Here is a 12,869-nt window from a genome sequence, read left to right as displayed (position 1 = left end):
GTCTGTGCACGTCCCTGACCCTAACAACAGGTTTCAGGCTTAAAACATCAGGTACAAGGAAAATACCAATACATTAACCATAACATAACATTACACTATATTGAATCCAAGATGGACACTGATTGTCTGCCACACAGGATGGGCAGATGCTATATTCTGTACTGGATCACCAAAACAGTGAGCGCCTTGTGGACCTGTGGCTCCTGGGACCCCTCTTTGCTCTGCCTCTGGATCTGCTTCTCTCTCTGTAGATGGGAACTTGTGGGATATGGATGTTGTTACCTGCTTAGCCCATCCTGGATCTGTGACTGAGCGGGCACCATGCTGGGTGTCACCCTGTACCTTCTGCTGCCCCTGATGTGTGAGTGCCCTTCCCTGTGCCTTTTATGTGTGTGACAGCCCGGTGCCCAATGAAACAGGGCTGTGATTGCTCGTGAGAGATGCTTGTTCGGTAGTCTCTGTATAAAGTCATCCGGGGGGCAGAGGATCTTAGAATAAAGTTATCGGCTACAGGAGATCCCTGTGTAATGTGATCGAGTGCCAGTGTGCCAAAAAAACGACTGTAAATGGAACAGGGACCAAGTGCCAGGGATTTCTGTATAAAGGGATTGGGGTGGCTGCTGGGCATGGGAGATCGTTCTACGCAAAGATCCCGGTATAAAGTGAGGAAAGAACTGAAAATATCTACAAAGTGATCTGCCTGGGGAACCTTCAATGAAGCCTTAAGACACTTCTATATAATGATCAGGGCAGAGTCTGGGTACAGGAAAACCCTCTATAAAGTGATCATGGCAGAGATTGGGCACAGGAGACCCCTCTATAGGGATCAGGGAAGTGACTGGGCACACAGGAGACCTCTCTATATAGTGATCAGGGCAGAGACTGGGCACATCATACCCCTCTATATAGTGATCAGTGAAGTGACTTGGCACAGAGATCCTCTATATAGTAATCAGGGCAGAGACTGGGCACAGGAGACCCCTTTATATAGTGTTTAGGCAGAGACTGGGCACAGAGCAGACCCCTCTATATAGTGATCAGGCAAGTGACTGAGCAAAGCAGACCCCTCTATAAAGTGATGTTATCTGCTGCCTTACCAATTATGGGGGAACATCTGCCACCAAACCTATTGTGGGGGGAAATCTGCTGCCTAACCTATTGTGGGGGGGAACATCCGCCACCTAACCTATTGTGGGGGCTACCTAACCATGTGTATAGGAGTGTACAGAAAAATCTAATTATACAATGCTCAAAAAAATAAAGAGGACACTTAAACAACACAATGTAACTCCAAGTCAATCACACTTCTGTGAAAGCAACACTGATTGACAATCAATTTCACATGCTGTTGTGCAAATGGAACAGACAACAGGTGGAAATTATAAGCAATTAGCAAGACACCTCCAATAAAGGAGTGGTTCTGCAGGTGGTGACCACAGACCACTTCTCAGTTCCTATGCTTCCTGGATGATGTTTTGGTCACTTTTGAATGGTGGCGGTGCTTTCACTCTAGTGGTAGCATGAGACGGAGTCTACAACCCACACAAGTGGCTCAGGTAGTGAAGCTCATCCAGGATGGCACATCAATGTGAGCTGTGGCAAGAAGGTTTGCTGTGTCTGTCAACGTAGTGTCCAGATCATGGAGATCCTACCAGGAGACAGGCCAGTACATCAGGAGATGTGGAGGAGGCCGTAGGAGGGTAACAACCCAGCAGCAGGACCACTACCTCTGCCTTTGTGCAAGGAGGAGCAGGAGGAGCACTGCCAGAGTCCTGCAAAATGACCTCAAGCAGGTCACGAATGTGCATGTGTCTACTCAAACAGTCAGAAACAGACTCCATGAGGGGGGTATGAGGGTTCAACGTCCACATGTGGGGGATGTGCTTACAGCCCAACACCGTGCAGGATGTTTGGCATTTGCCAGAGAACACCAAGATTGACAAATTTGCCACTGGCGCCCTGTGCGCTTCACAGATGAAAGCAGGTTCACACTGAGCACATGTGATAGATGTGACAGAGTTTGGAGACGCTGTGGAGAACGTTCTGCTGCCTGCAACATCATCCAGCATGACCGTTTTGGTGGTGGGTCAGTAATGGTGTGGGGTGGCATTTCTTTGGGGGGCCACTCAGCCCTCCATGTGCTTGCCAGAGGTTGCCTGACTGCCATTAGGTACCGAGATGCGATCCTCAGACCCCTTGTGAGACCACAAGGTTGGCGGTTGGCCCTGGTTTCCTCCTAATGCAAGACAATGCTAGACCTCATGTGGCTGGAGTATGTCAGCAGTTCCTGCAAGAGGAAGGTATTGATGCTATGGACAGGGCCGGATCATCATTGGCGTTCATGGAGCACCTGCTCTGGGCCCTGTGCCCGCAGGGGGCCCCCCATCACATTAGGGACATCCCTGGGTCCTGAAAAATCTTTTCTGGACACAAGGATACCCCGGTTACCTCTCTGCGGCCCCGCGTTAACTTTAATAATGCAGGGGCCGCTGGAAGGTAGCGCACGCAGGGACGTCACGGACATCCCCTGTGTGCGCCCATAGTAACAGAGCAGAGCGGAGCAGTGAGGAGGACACGCGCGCATGGTAAGTGACCAGCTGCACGTCATCTTCAGTGTTCCGACCACCCCACCTCCGGTCCCAGGACCTACTGCTATGGTCCATAGGCCATAGCAGTAGATTGTGACCCCGGAGCGGTAGTCGGAATACTGAAGTGGGGCAGTAAACAGGCATACAGCCTCAAGCCATACACTGTATATGGCTGAAGGCTGTATGTCTGTGGGGGAACTGTACTGCACCTAATGTGGGGGACCATACTGCACCTAATGTGGGGAAACTATACTGCACCTAATGTGGGGGAACTATACTGCACCTAATGTGGGGGAACTATACTGCACCTAATGTGGGGAAAATATACCGCACCTAATGTGGGGAACTATACTGCACCTAAGAGAGATACTATGTTTTCGAGTTTCTCCATTCATCATTATGACTTTCTGTCCTGTTTTGTTTATTGTTTACTAAAAATGTTTTAATAAAAATGTTTAAAAAAAATGCTGGTGCAACCCCTAATTATTCATTTGTACAAGGGGTTAACAGAGAAAAAACACACAAAAGCACACCAAATTTCTCTCGGTTCTGGAAATACCCCATATGTGGATGTAAAGTGTTGTGCTAGCGCAACACAGGGCTCAGGAGGGAAGGAGGAACTTTGGGATTTTGGAGAGAGGATTTGGCTTGAATCGAAGTCGGGGGACCATGTCACCTCTACACAGCCCCAATGGTGCCAGAACAGCGGAAACCCCACCACAAATAACCCCATTTTGGAAACTACACCAATGACGAAATGTAGCAAGGGGTGCATTGAGCATTTACACCCCACTGGCACAGATTTTGGGAACAGTGGTCTCTGCATATGAATTACATTTCTAATTTTCACGGACCACTGTTCAAAAAATCTAAAATCTTTTAGACACCTGTGGGGTGTAAATGCTCACTGCACCCCTTGTTACATTCCTATAGAGGTGTAGTTTCCAAAATAGGATAACATGTGGTGTGTTTTTTTTTACGTTTATGTCAGAAGCCACCCCTATGCAAATCACCAATTTAGGCTTCAATTGTGCTCTCTCACTCCTGAGCCATGTTGTCCCACAGATCGCTTTGCGTCCACATATGGGGTATTTCCGTGCTCTGGAGAAATTGTGTTACAAATTGTGGGGGTCTTTTCCTCCTTTTACATCTGTGATAGCCTGGGGGAAGTAGGATATGGGGAGTGTAGCTGTGCGGTGACTAAAGGGTGTTTGTTAACCCTTGCTATTCGTGACGCCAGGGTGAGGGCTCCTCAGTAATGCTTGTCCTACCGCCACCCTTCCCAAGAGCGATAGGGAGGTAGATAACAATGGAATGTCCACAACCGGAGAGTTTGCTGAAACAGTTGTAACTTTTACTGAAGATTTTATGCAAGCTTCATAACCGGAACAGTTGCTAAACATGCAAGCTTTCTTTACAGATTGACAAAGGTTGGGACTTTAGCAGTTTAGAGTCTTTAGGATAATATTCGCTGTTCCACTGGATTTAGGGGATTTAGTTGCGGTACAGTAGTCATGCTAGCTTTAGCGGGGGTAGTTTAGAACTCACGGTTTTAGTTCCGTAGTTCCGCTGAGGCCGGTAGGTTTTCAGGCCTAGCAAGTCTTTGAAAGTTGTGCAGATCCGTCCTGCTAGTCCGGCATCCACGAGAGCAGCAACCCAAGAGATCGATAATTGGCTACAGCTCCCTTATATGGGCAGGGGCTGGACTAGTGCTAATTGGTCCAATACTTGTGTCAATCACCATTACAAAGGATTATGGGCAACATGGGACCCAAGGACCTCCAAAGGTCCTCCAACATACCATAGGGGATATTAACATGGTCACATGACCGAAGGTCCTGCGACGCTAAACAAGGTAAGTACTATACATTATATTAAATATACGTTATTATGAAATACATACATATATCAGCATTATAGAATTAGAGTAGAGAAGAGGTGACTAGGGGCGGTCCACCTGGGGGACCCTACCTGAGCGTAGTTACCCTGACTTTGGGGACCACCACACTAGGTACGGTATGCAATACGGTGCTGGGACACCACACATCCTTGTGAAAATAAAAAGTATAGGAGAACACCAGCATGTTAATGTAAAACATGCTGGTGTAGGCCCCAAATTTTCTTTTTCATAAGGAGTAAAAGTAGCGAAAGCCCCCAAAAATTTGTAACACAATATCTTTCAAGCATGGTAATACCCAATATGTGGCCCTAAACTGTTGCCCTGAAATATGACAGGACCCCGGAGAGAGCTCAATGCTAATTTGAGGCCTAAATTAGGGATTTGTATAGGAGCGGACTCGTATGCAAGCATGGTGCTTGCCTTCTCCACGGAAAATACTCTACAGCAGTGTTTCCCAAACAGGATGCCTCCAGGTGTGTCAACACTACAACTCCCAGCATGTTTGGACAGTCAATTGTCGTTCATCCATGCTGGGAGTTGTTATTTTGCAATAGATGGAGGTTACATTTAGGAGACTTTATTAAAGCCTTTATTAACCCCTTAAGGACGCAGGACGTAAATGTAGGTCCTGGTGAGCTGGTACTTAATGCACCAGGACATACATTTACATCCTATGCATAACCGCAAGCATCAGAGTGATGCTCGCGTCATGCGAGGCAGGTCCCGGCTGCTGATAACAGCCAGGGATCCGCCCGTAATGGCGGACATCCGCGATCGCGCGGATGTCCGCCATTAACCCCTCAAATGCCGTGATCAATACAGATCACGGCATCTGCAACATCGCGGTCACTAAAATGGATGATCGGATTGCCCGCAGCGCTGCAGTGGCGATCAGATCATCCAGCATGGCAGACGGAGGTCCCCTCACCTGCCTCCGCTGCCTTCCTCGGGTCTTCTGCTCTGGTCAGCGATCGAGCAGACCAGAGCAGAAGATGACCGATAATACTTATCAGTGCTATGATAATACTTATCAGTGCTATTATCAGTAAAAAAAAAAATATAGTAAAAAAATGTAAATTGTCCCATTTTCCCTATTTCCCCCCCAAAAACTGTAAAAAAAATATTTTGTATACATATTTGGTATCGCCGCGTCTGTAAATATCCCAACTATTAAAATAAAATGTTAATGATGCCGTATGGTGAACGGCGTGAACGTAAAAAAAAAAAAGGTCCAAAATAGCTGCTTTTTTATAACATTTTACTCCAAAAATTTTTTATAAAAAAGTATTAAAAGTTTTATTTAAGCAAATATGGTATCAATAAAAAGATCACAGCGCAAAAAATGAGCCCTCATACCGCCGCTTATATGGAAAAATGAAAAATATATAGGTCTTCAAAATAGGGGGATTTAAAAAGTACTAATTTGGTTAAACAGTTTGCGATTTTTTTAAAGCTCAACAGTAATAGAAAAGTATGTTATCATGGGTATCATTTTAGTCGTATTGACCCAAAGAATAAAGAACACATGTCATTTTTACCATAAATTGTACGGCGTGAAAATGAAACATTCCAAAATTAGCAAAATTGCGGTTTTCTTTTTAATTTCCCCACACAAATAGTATTTTTTTGGTTGCGCCATACATTTTATGGTAAAGTGAGTGACAGCATTACAACGGACAACTGGTTGCGCAAAAAACACTTACTAGTCTGTGGATGAAAATATAATAGAGTTATGATTTTTTGAAGGCGAGGAGGAAAAAACAAAAACGTAAAAATAAAATTGTCCTTAAGGCCAAAATGGGCTGAGTCCTTAAGGGGTTAAAGGGGTATTCCAGGAAAAAAACTTTTTTTTTATATATCAACTGGCTCCAGAAAGTTAAACAGATTTGTAAATTACTTCTCTTAAAAAATCTTAATCCTTTCAATAATTATCAGCTGCTGAAGTTTAATTGTTCTTTTCTGTCTGGCTATAGTGCTCTCTGCTGAGATCTCTGCTTGTCTCGGGAACTGCACAGAGTAGAATAGGTTTGCTATGGGGATTTGCTTCTACTCTGGACAGTTTCCGAGACACATGTCATCAGAGAACACTTACACAGAAAAGAACAACTCAACTTCAGCAACTAAAAAGTACTGAAAGGACTAAGATTTTTTAATAGAAGTAATTTACAAATCTGTTTAACTTTCTGGAGCCAGTTAATATATATATATATATATATATATATATATATATATATATAATAAAAGGTTTTTATTAGGGGGGGTGTAAGGGTGTGTGTATATGTAGTGTTTTACTCTTTATTTTTGTGTTAGTGTAGGTGTTTTTTCGGAGCGGAAAACTTACTGAAAACCCGCCCATGTGCTCTAGCTGTTGCACAACTACAACTCATAGCATGCACAGACAGTCAAAGGGCATGCTGAGAGTTGTAGTTGTGCCACCTCACTCCTGCTGGCCAAGGGTGATTGGTGCTGTTTTGGACACCACCAATCACACTTCTTTTCCGGCCAACCGGGTCACCAGAGACCCGATTGGCCCAGAAACGTCACATGGAAGGTCACAGTACAGAGACCAATGCACAGTGGTCTCCAAACTGTTGCCCTCCAGATGTTGCAAAACTACAACTTTCAGCATGCCCAGACAGAGAACCCCATGTTTCCTGCTGTGAGTTTGAAAGGGGGCAGGCTCTCCATGACAAATTTTTGTCAGTAGACTTCCGCTGATGAAAGCCCACTTCAAATCCTATTTTATAATGCAGATCTGTCACAAATATTCAGCAAAAACTGCATGCATTTCTTGCGGATTTTGTTGCAGATTCACCTTGGATCTCACCATATACACAGAAAGTGGGGAAATTCGTCACAAATCCACAACATAATGAGTGGCTGTTTTGACTCATTTGGATTTAACTACGGTTCATTATTTTTCTCTAGGACACAGCATGGCAGCAGCAGCTACATCATAAGTATTTATCATTTTTTTGAAAATATAGCCCTTTGTGTCAGAAATGTGACAGACCCTATTATACTCTTCCCATTTCATCGCTTTTTATTTCTTTTCTTTTTTTCTTCCTCCTCACCTTATAAGATAACTTTTTATTTTTCATATAATGGGGATTTTTTTTTAAATTTATAGCACAACTTTCTCTAACCCCTTGGGGATGGAGCCCATTTTTTGCAAATCTGACCTCTGTCACTGTATGCATTAAGGCTAGGTTTCCACTTGTTTTGTTTTTTTTGCACACCTAAAAAAAACGCCAGCAAAAACGCCAGAAAAACTGCCACAGGTTTTTCCTGAGTTTTGGCAATTTCTCAGGCGTTTTTTCTGGAGTTTTCCCTGGTGTGTGGAAACAGCCAGTTTTGTACCCTGTTGCAGTTTTTTCACTGCCTTAAAGGACAACTGCAGCGGTATGACACTTATCCCCTATCCACAGGGGGATAAGTGTTTGATTGCAGGCAGTCCGATCGCTGGGACCCCCTGTGATCTCCTGTACGGGGCGCCGCCATTAGCGCTCATGGTGAGCGCTAAGGCGCGTAGCTTCGACCTAGAGGTCGACGGTGATGCCTCGTCTCCTCCCCGTCCTCCATACAGTTCTATGGGGGAGGCGGGGAGGCACGAACGCTGCCTCCCCGATAGAGATGTATGGAGGAGGCATGCCCGCTGCAACGTCATGCTGCGGCCGGCACGCCCCCTGCACAGGACAGCCGCGGCCCCGTACAGGAGATCATAGGGGGTCCCAGCGGTCGGACCCCCCGCAATCAAACACTTATCCCCTATCCTGTGGATAGGGGATAAGTGTTAATCACGCTGCAGATGTCCTTTAAGGGTACCACTCTGTGGGTCGGATGCTGAGCGCACGGTCCACAAAGTGTAAGGAGATGAGGAGTGATGTACAGCAGGGGGCATAGTGTACCGGTGTATACTATACAGGAGCCGGGAATCCTGTCACCAGACTGACAGAACTCCCTGCTCCTATAGCCCCTTTGGGCAGTATACAGAATATACAGCTACCTATAGATAGCTGTATATAGTGTATACAGAACAGGAGGTCCACTTACCTCCCTCGTTTCTGTCACCGCCGGTCCGTGTAGCTCCGCCCCTAGTGAGGACGTCATTAGGGGGAGTAGCTACAGACGGGATTCAGGCTAGTCTGAAGCTCTGTTCACATTGTCCGTTTTGGATAATGGGAACATACCCTTCTGCCAGTGTCTACCCAGACAGGGAGACTCCAGCTGTTTGCACCAATTGGAGGCTCACTGTTTAGGTAGACATTGCATTATGGGCGCTCTCCCCTGCAGAGAGTGCAAAAAATGTCCTAACCCATTTTTTGTGTTTTTTTTCTTCTCGTTTCAGATACGTGTATGCAGAGGATTACGACGGATTCGATGGATTACGACAGATGAACTTGATTTTTTTTATTTGAATAAAATGGTTAACGAGGGCTGTGCGTTTTTTTTTTTACATTTATTTATGAAAAAAAAAATGCATAGGGTTCCCTGTATATTCAGTATCAGCCAGATACCAACAAAGCAGCAACAGCCTGACGTTACCAGGGTGGGCGAGGACCATTGTTACTGGCCCTCCCCAGCCTAAATAACGCCAGCCTGTTACCGCCTAGGCCCAGGAGCGCCATTTTTGATGCTCGGGGCCTGTTGGTACCGGTTCTTCCCGGCACCCCTGTGGCAGTGGGTACCGGGGTAATAATTGGGGGTTAGCGGCAGCTGTTTTTGGGGCTAACGCTAAGCCCTGACTTAGTAATGGATTCTGTCTATTAGACAGCCTCCATTGCTAAGCCTGAATATTCAATAAAAAAAAAACAACACAACACATTGGAAAAATTATTTTATTTTAAAAAAACAATCCCCCACAGCCCTCGTTAATCATTTTATTAAAATTAAAAAAATCTAATTCATCCGTCATAATCCATTGAATCCGTCGTAATCCTCTGCATACACGGATCTGAAACGAGAAGAAAAAAACACAAAAAAATGAGTTAGGACATTTTTTGCGCTCTCTGCAGGGGAGAGCGCCCATAATGCAATGCCTACCTAAACAGTGAGCCTCCAATTGGTGCAAAACTACAACTCCCAGCATGCCCAGACAGCCTTTGGCTGTCTGGGCATGCTGGGAGTTGTAGTTTAGCAACAGCTGGAGTCTCCCTGTCTGAGTAGACACTGGCAGAAGGGTCTGTTCCCATTATCCAAAAGGGACAATGTGAACAGAGCTTCTGACTTACTAGCCTGGATCTCGTCTGTAGCTCCGCCCCTAATGACGTCATGAACTATCTATATATAGCTGTATATAGTGTATACCGCCCAAAGGGTTAACCTACACTGTCCAGCAGTGTAAGTTAACTCTTTCCTTGCCGGAACTATCTATAGATAGCTGTATATAGTGTATTGATAGCTGTATATAGTGTATACCGCCCAAAGGGTTAACCTACACTGCCCAGCAGTGTAAGTTAACTCTTTCCTTGCCGGGCTGGCTTAGCGCACAGCTCAGCAAGGGGTTAAGTGAGCCAGCAATGTTAATACTGTATACACATTGCAGGCTCACTGTAAGTTCTTGCTGGGCAGTAGGTATACAATGTATACAATGTAAATCTACTGCTCAGCATCAGCTGTTCTCCAGGCTCTGTAGCCTTGAGAACAGCTGATCCCGACAGTCACTTCAGGAGGATCGCAGCGGGTGTGAGGAGGAGTGACATCCGCTGGGATCTGTCCCTTACTGCAGGTACTACTGCTCCCAACATGGAGCACACTCTGCTGGGAGCTGTAGTATCTGCATTAATAGACAGATCGCAGCGAGTGTCACTCCTCCTGACACCCGCCGTGATCCTCCTGTATAATGTATAGATACGGGCGGCCGCTCTTCTATGGTCCCCTGCACTGCTGTATATATACACATATTCCTATTTCCCACAGAGTTGTGATTGGCTGGAACCATATGACCAATCACAGCTCTCTGTGGGAACTATGAATATGTGTATATATACGGCAGTGCAGGGACCATAGGGACGCATCTGTACATTATACAGGATCGCAACGGACCCCGGCGATCTGTCAATTAGTACAGGTAACTACTACTCCTATCATGGAACAGTGTGTTCCATGCTGGGAGTAGTAGTACTACCTAAAAAATGTAAAAAAAATAAAAAGTGAAACACATGCACACACTACATTTATAAATACAATTTTTTCCATCATTACTGTATCTTTTTTATTATTTTTAATTGCACCCTACTAATTTTTTATAAAAAAGGTATCTCCAACACTTTTTTGGATCGCTAAAGTCCAAAAAAGAAAAAAAAAACGCCTGAAAAAACACCAAATTTAAAACCCACATGGCGTTTTTCTTGGCGTTTTTTCACACTCATAGACTTCTATGGGAGAAAAACGCCAAGATTTCCTCGAAAAAACGCCAAAGTCTCGACAAGAGGTCGTTTTTTAAAAACTGCCAAGGAGCCCAAAACGCTAAAAGGATAAAAAAAACGCCAAACTGAAAAACGCCAAGTGGATTTGGCAGTTTAGTATTGGCTTGCAGCTAACATCTGGCTGCAGTGTGTTTTTTTTACAGTGGAAACCTAGCCTTATACCTCTGGGATGCTTTTACTTATATATTTGATTCCGAGGTTGTTTTTTCGTGACATATTCTACTTTATGTTAGTGGTAAATTTTCGTTGATACTTGCATCATTTCTTTGTGAAAAAATAGCATTTTTCTAACTTTGACACTCTCTGCTTATAAGGAAAATGGGCATGCCAAGTAAATTATATATTGATTCACATATACAATACGTCTACTTTATGTTGGCCTCATAAAGTTGACATGTTTTTACTTTTTGAAGACATTAGAGGGCTTCAAAGTATAGCAGCAATTTACAAAATGTTCATGAAATATTCAAAATCTGAATTTTTCAGGGACCAGTATAGTTTGAAGTGGATTTGAGTGGCCTTTCTCTAAGAAATCTACCATAATGGACCCCATTATAGAAACTGCAACCCTCAAAGTATTCAAAATGACATTCAGACAGTTTGTTAACCCTTTAAGTGTTTCACAGGAATAGCAGCAAAGTGAAGGAGAAAATTCAAAATCTCATTTTTTTTACACTAACATGTTCTTGTAGCCCCATTTTTTTTTCATTTTTACAAGGGCAAGCCCCCCAATTATGTAATTCAATTTCTCTTGAGTAAGGAAATACCTCATATGTGGATGTAAAGTGCTCTGTGGGTGCAGCAGAGGGCTCAGAAGGGAAGGAGCGACAATGAGCTTTTGGAGAGCGAAAAGGTTTTTGGGGGGCATGTCGCATTTAGGAAGCCCCCATGGTGCCAGAACAGCAAAAAAACAAAAAACTAAAAAAAACAAAAACATATGGCACACTATTTGGTAAACTACACCCCTCAAGGAATGTAACAAGGGGTACATTGAGCCTTAATACCCAACAGGTGATTGACGAACTTTCGAGAAAATGAAAAATTAGATTTTTAACACTAAAATGCTGATGTTACGCCAAACTTTTCATTTTCACAAGGGGTAATAGGAAAAAAATGCCCTCCAAAATTTGTAACCCCATTTCTCTCCAGTAAGGAAATACCTCATATGTGGATGTAAAGTGCCCTCTGGGTGCACTAGAGGGCTCAGAAGGGAAGGAGCAACATTAGGCTTTTGGAGAGCAAATTTTGCTAAAATGGTTTTTGGGGGGCATGTTGCATTTAGAAAGCCCCCATGGTGCCAGAGGAGCAAAAAAAAAAACATGGCATACTATTTGGGAAAAGTGGAACAGTGAGCCTTAACACCCCACAGGTGATTGACAAACTTTCGTTAAAGTGGGACGTGAAAATAAAAAATTTGATTTTTTTTTCACTTAAATGCTGGTGTTACCCCAAATATTTCATTTTCACAAGGAGTAATAGGAGAAAAAGACCCCCAAAATTTGTAACACCATTTCTTCTGAGTATGGAAATACTTCTGTAGTCGCACTACAAGGAGCGCCATTGAGCTTCTGGAGAGAGAATTTGGTTGGAATAGAAGTCGGAGGCCATGTGCGTTTACAAAGCCCCCATGGTGCCAGAACAGTGGAACCCCCCACATGTGACCCCATTTCAGAAACTACACCCCTCACGGAATGTAATAAGGCATTTGACAGATCTTTGGAATATTGGGCTTTGCAAATTAAAAATAAAATTTTTCATTTTTTATGGACGACTGTTCAAATGCTGGGAGTTGTTGTTTTGCGCAAGCTGGAGGCTGTTTATTGGTGGGAGAGTGTAAGGGTGTGTGTATATGTAGTACTTTACTCTTTATTTCATGTAAGTGTAATGTAGTGTAGTATTTTTAAGTTTCATTCACACGGCTGGGGGTTTACAGCGAGTTTCCCACTGGGCGTT

General features: G+C 44.1%; 1 long non-coding RNA gene across 3 annotated transcripts in view; it reads left to right on the top strand.

The window, feature by feature from the left end:
• LOC130347214 (uncharacterized) overlaps window positions 1-12,869 on the top strand; it is an 86,103-nt gene that overhangs the window by 14,008 nt on the left and 59,226 nt on the right. The gene's annotated exons all lie outside the window — the stretch shown is intronic.

This window comes from Hyla sarda, unplaced genomic scaffold (assembly GCF_029499605.1).
Source record: "Hyla sarda isolate aHylSar1 unplaced genomic scaffold, aHylSar1.hap1 scaffold_816, whole genome shotgun sequence".
NCBI lineage: Eukaryota > Metazoa > Chordata > Amphibia > Anura > Hylidae > Hyla > Hyla sarda.
This window is presented reverse-complemented; position numbering and strand designations above follow the sequence as displayed.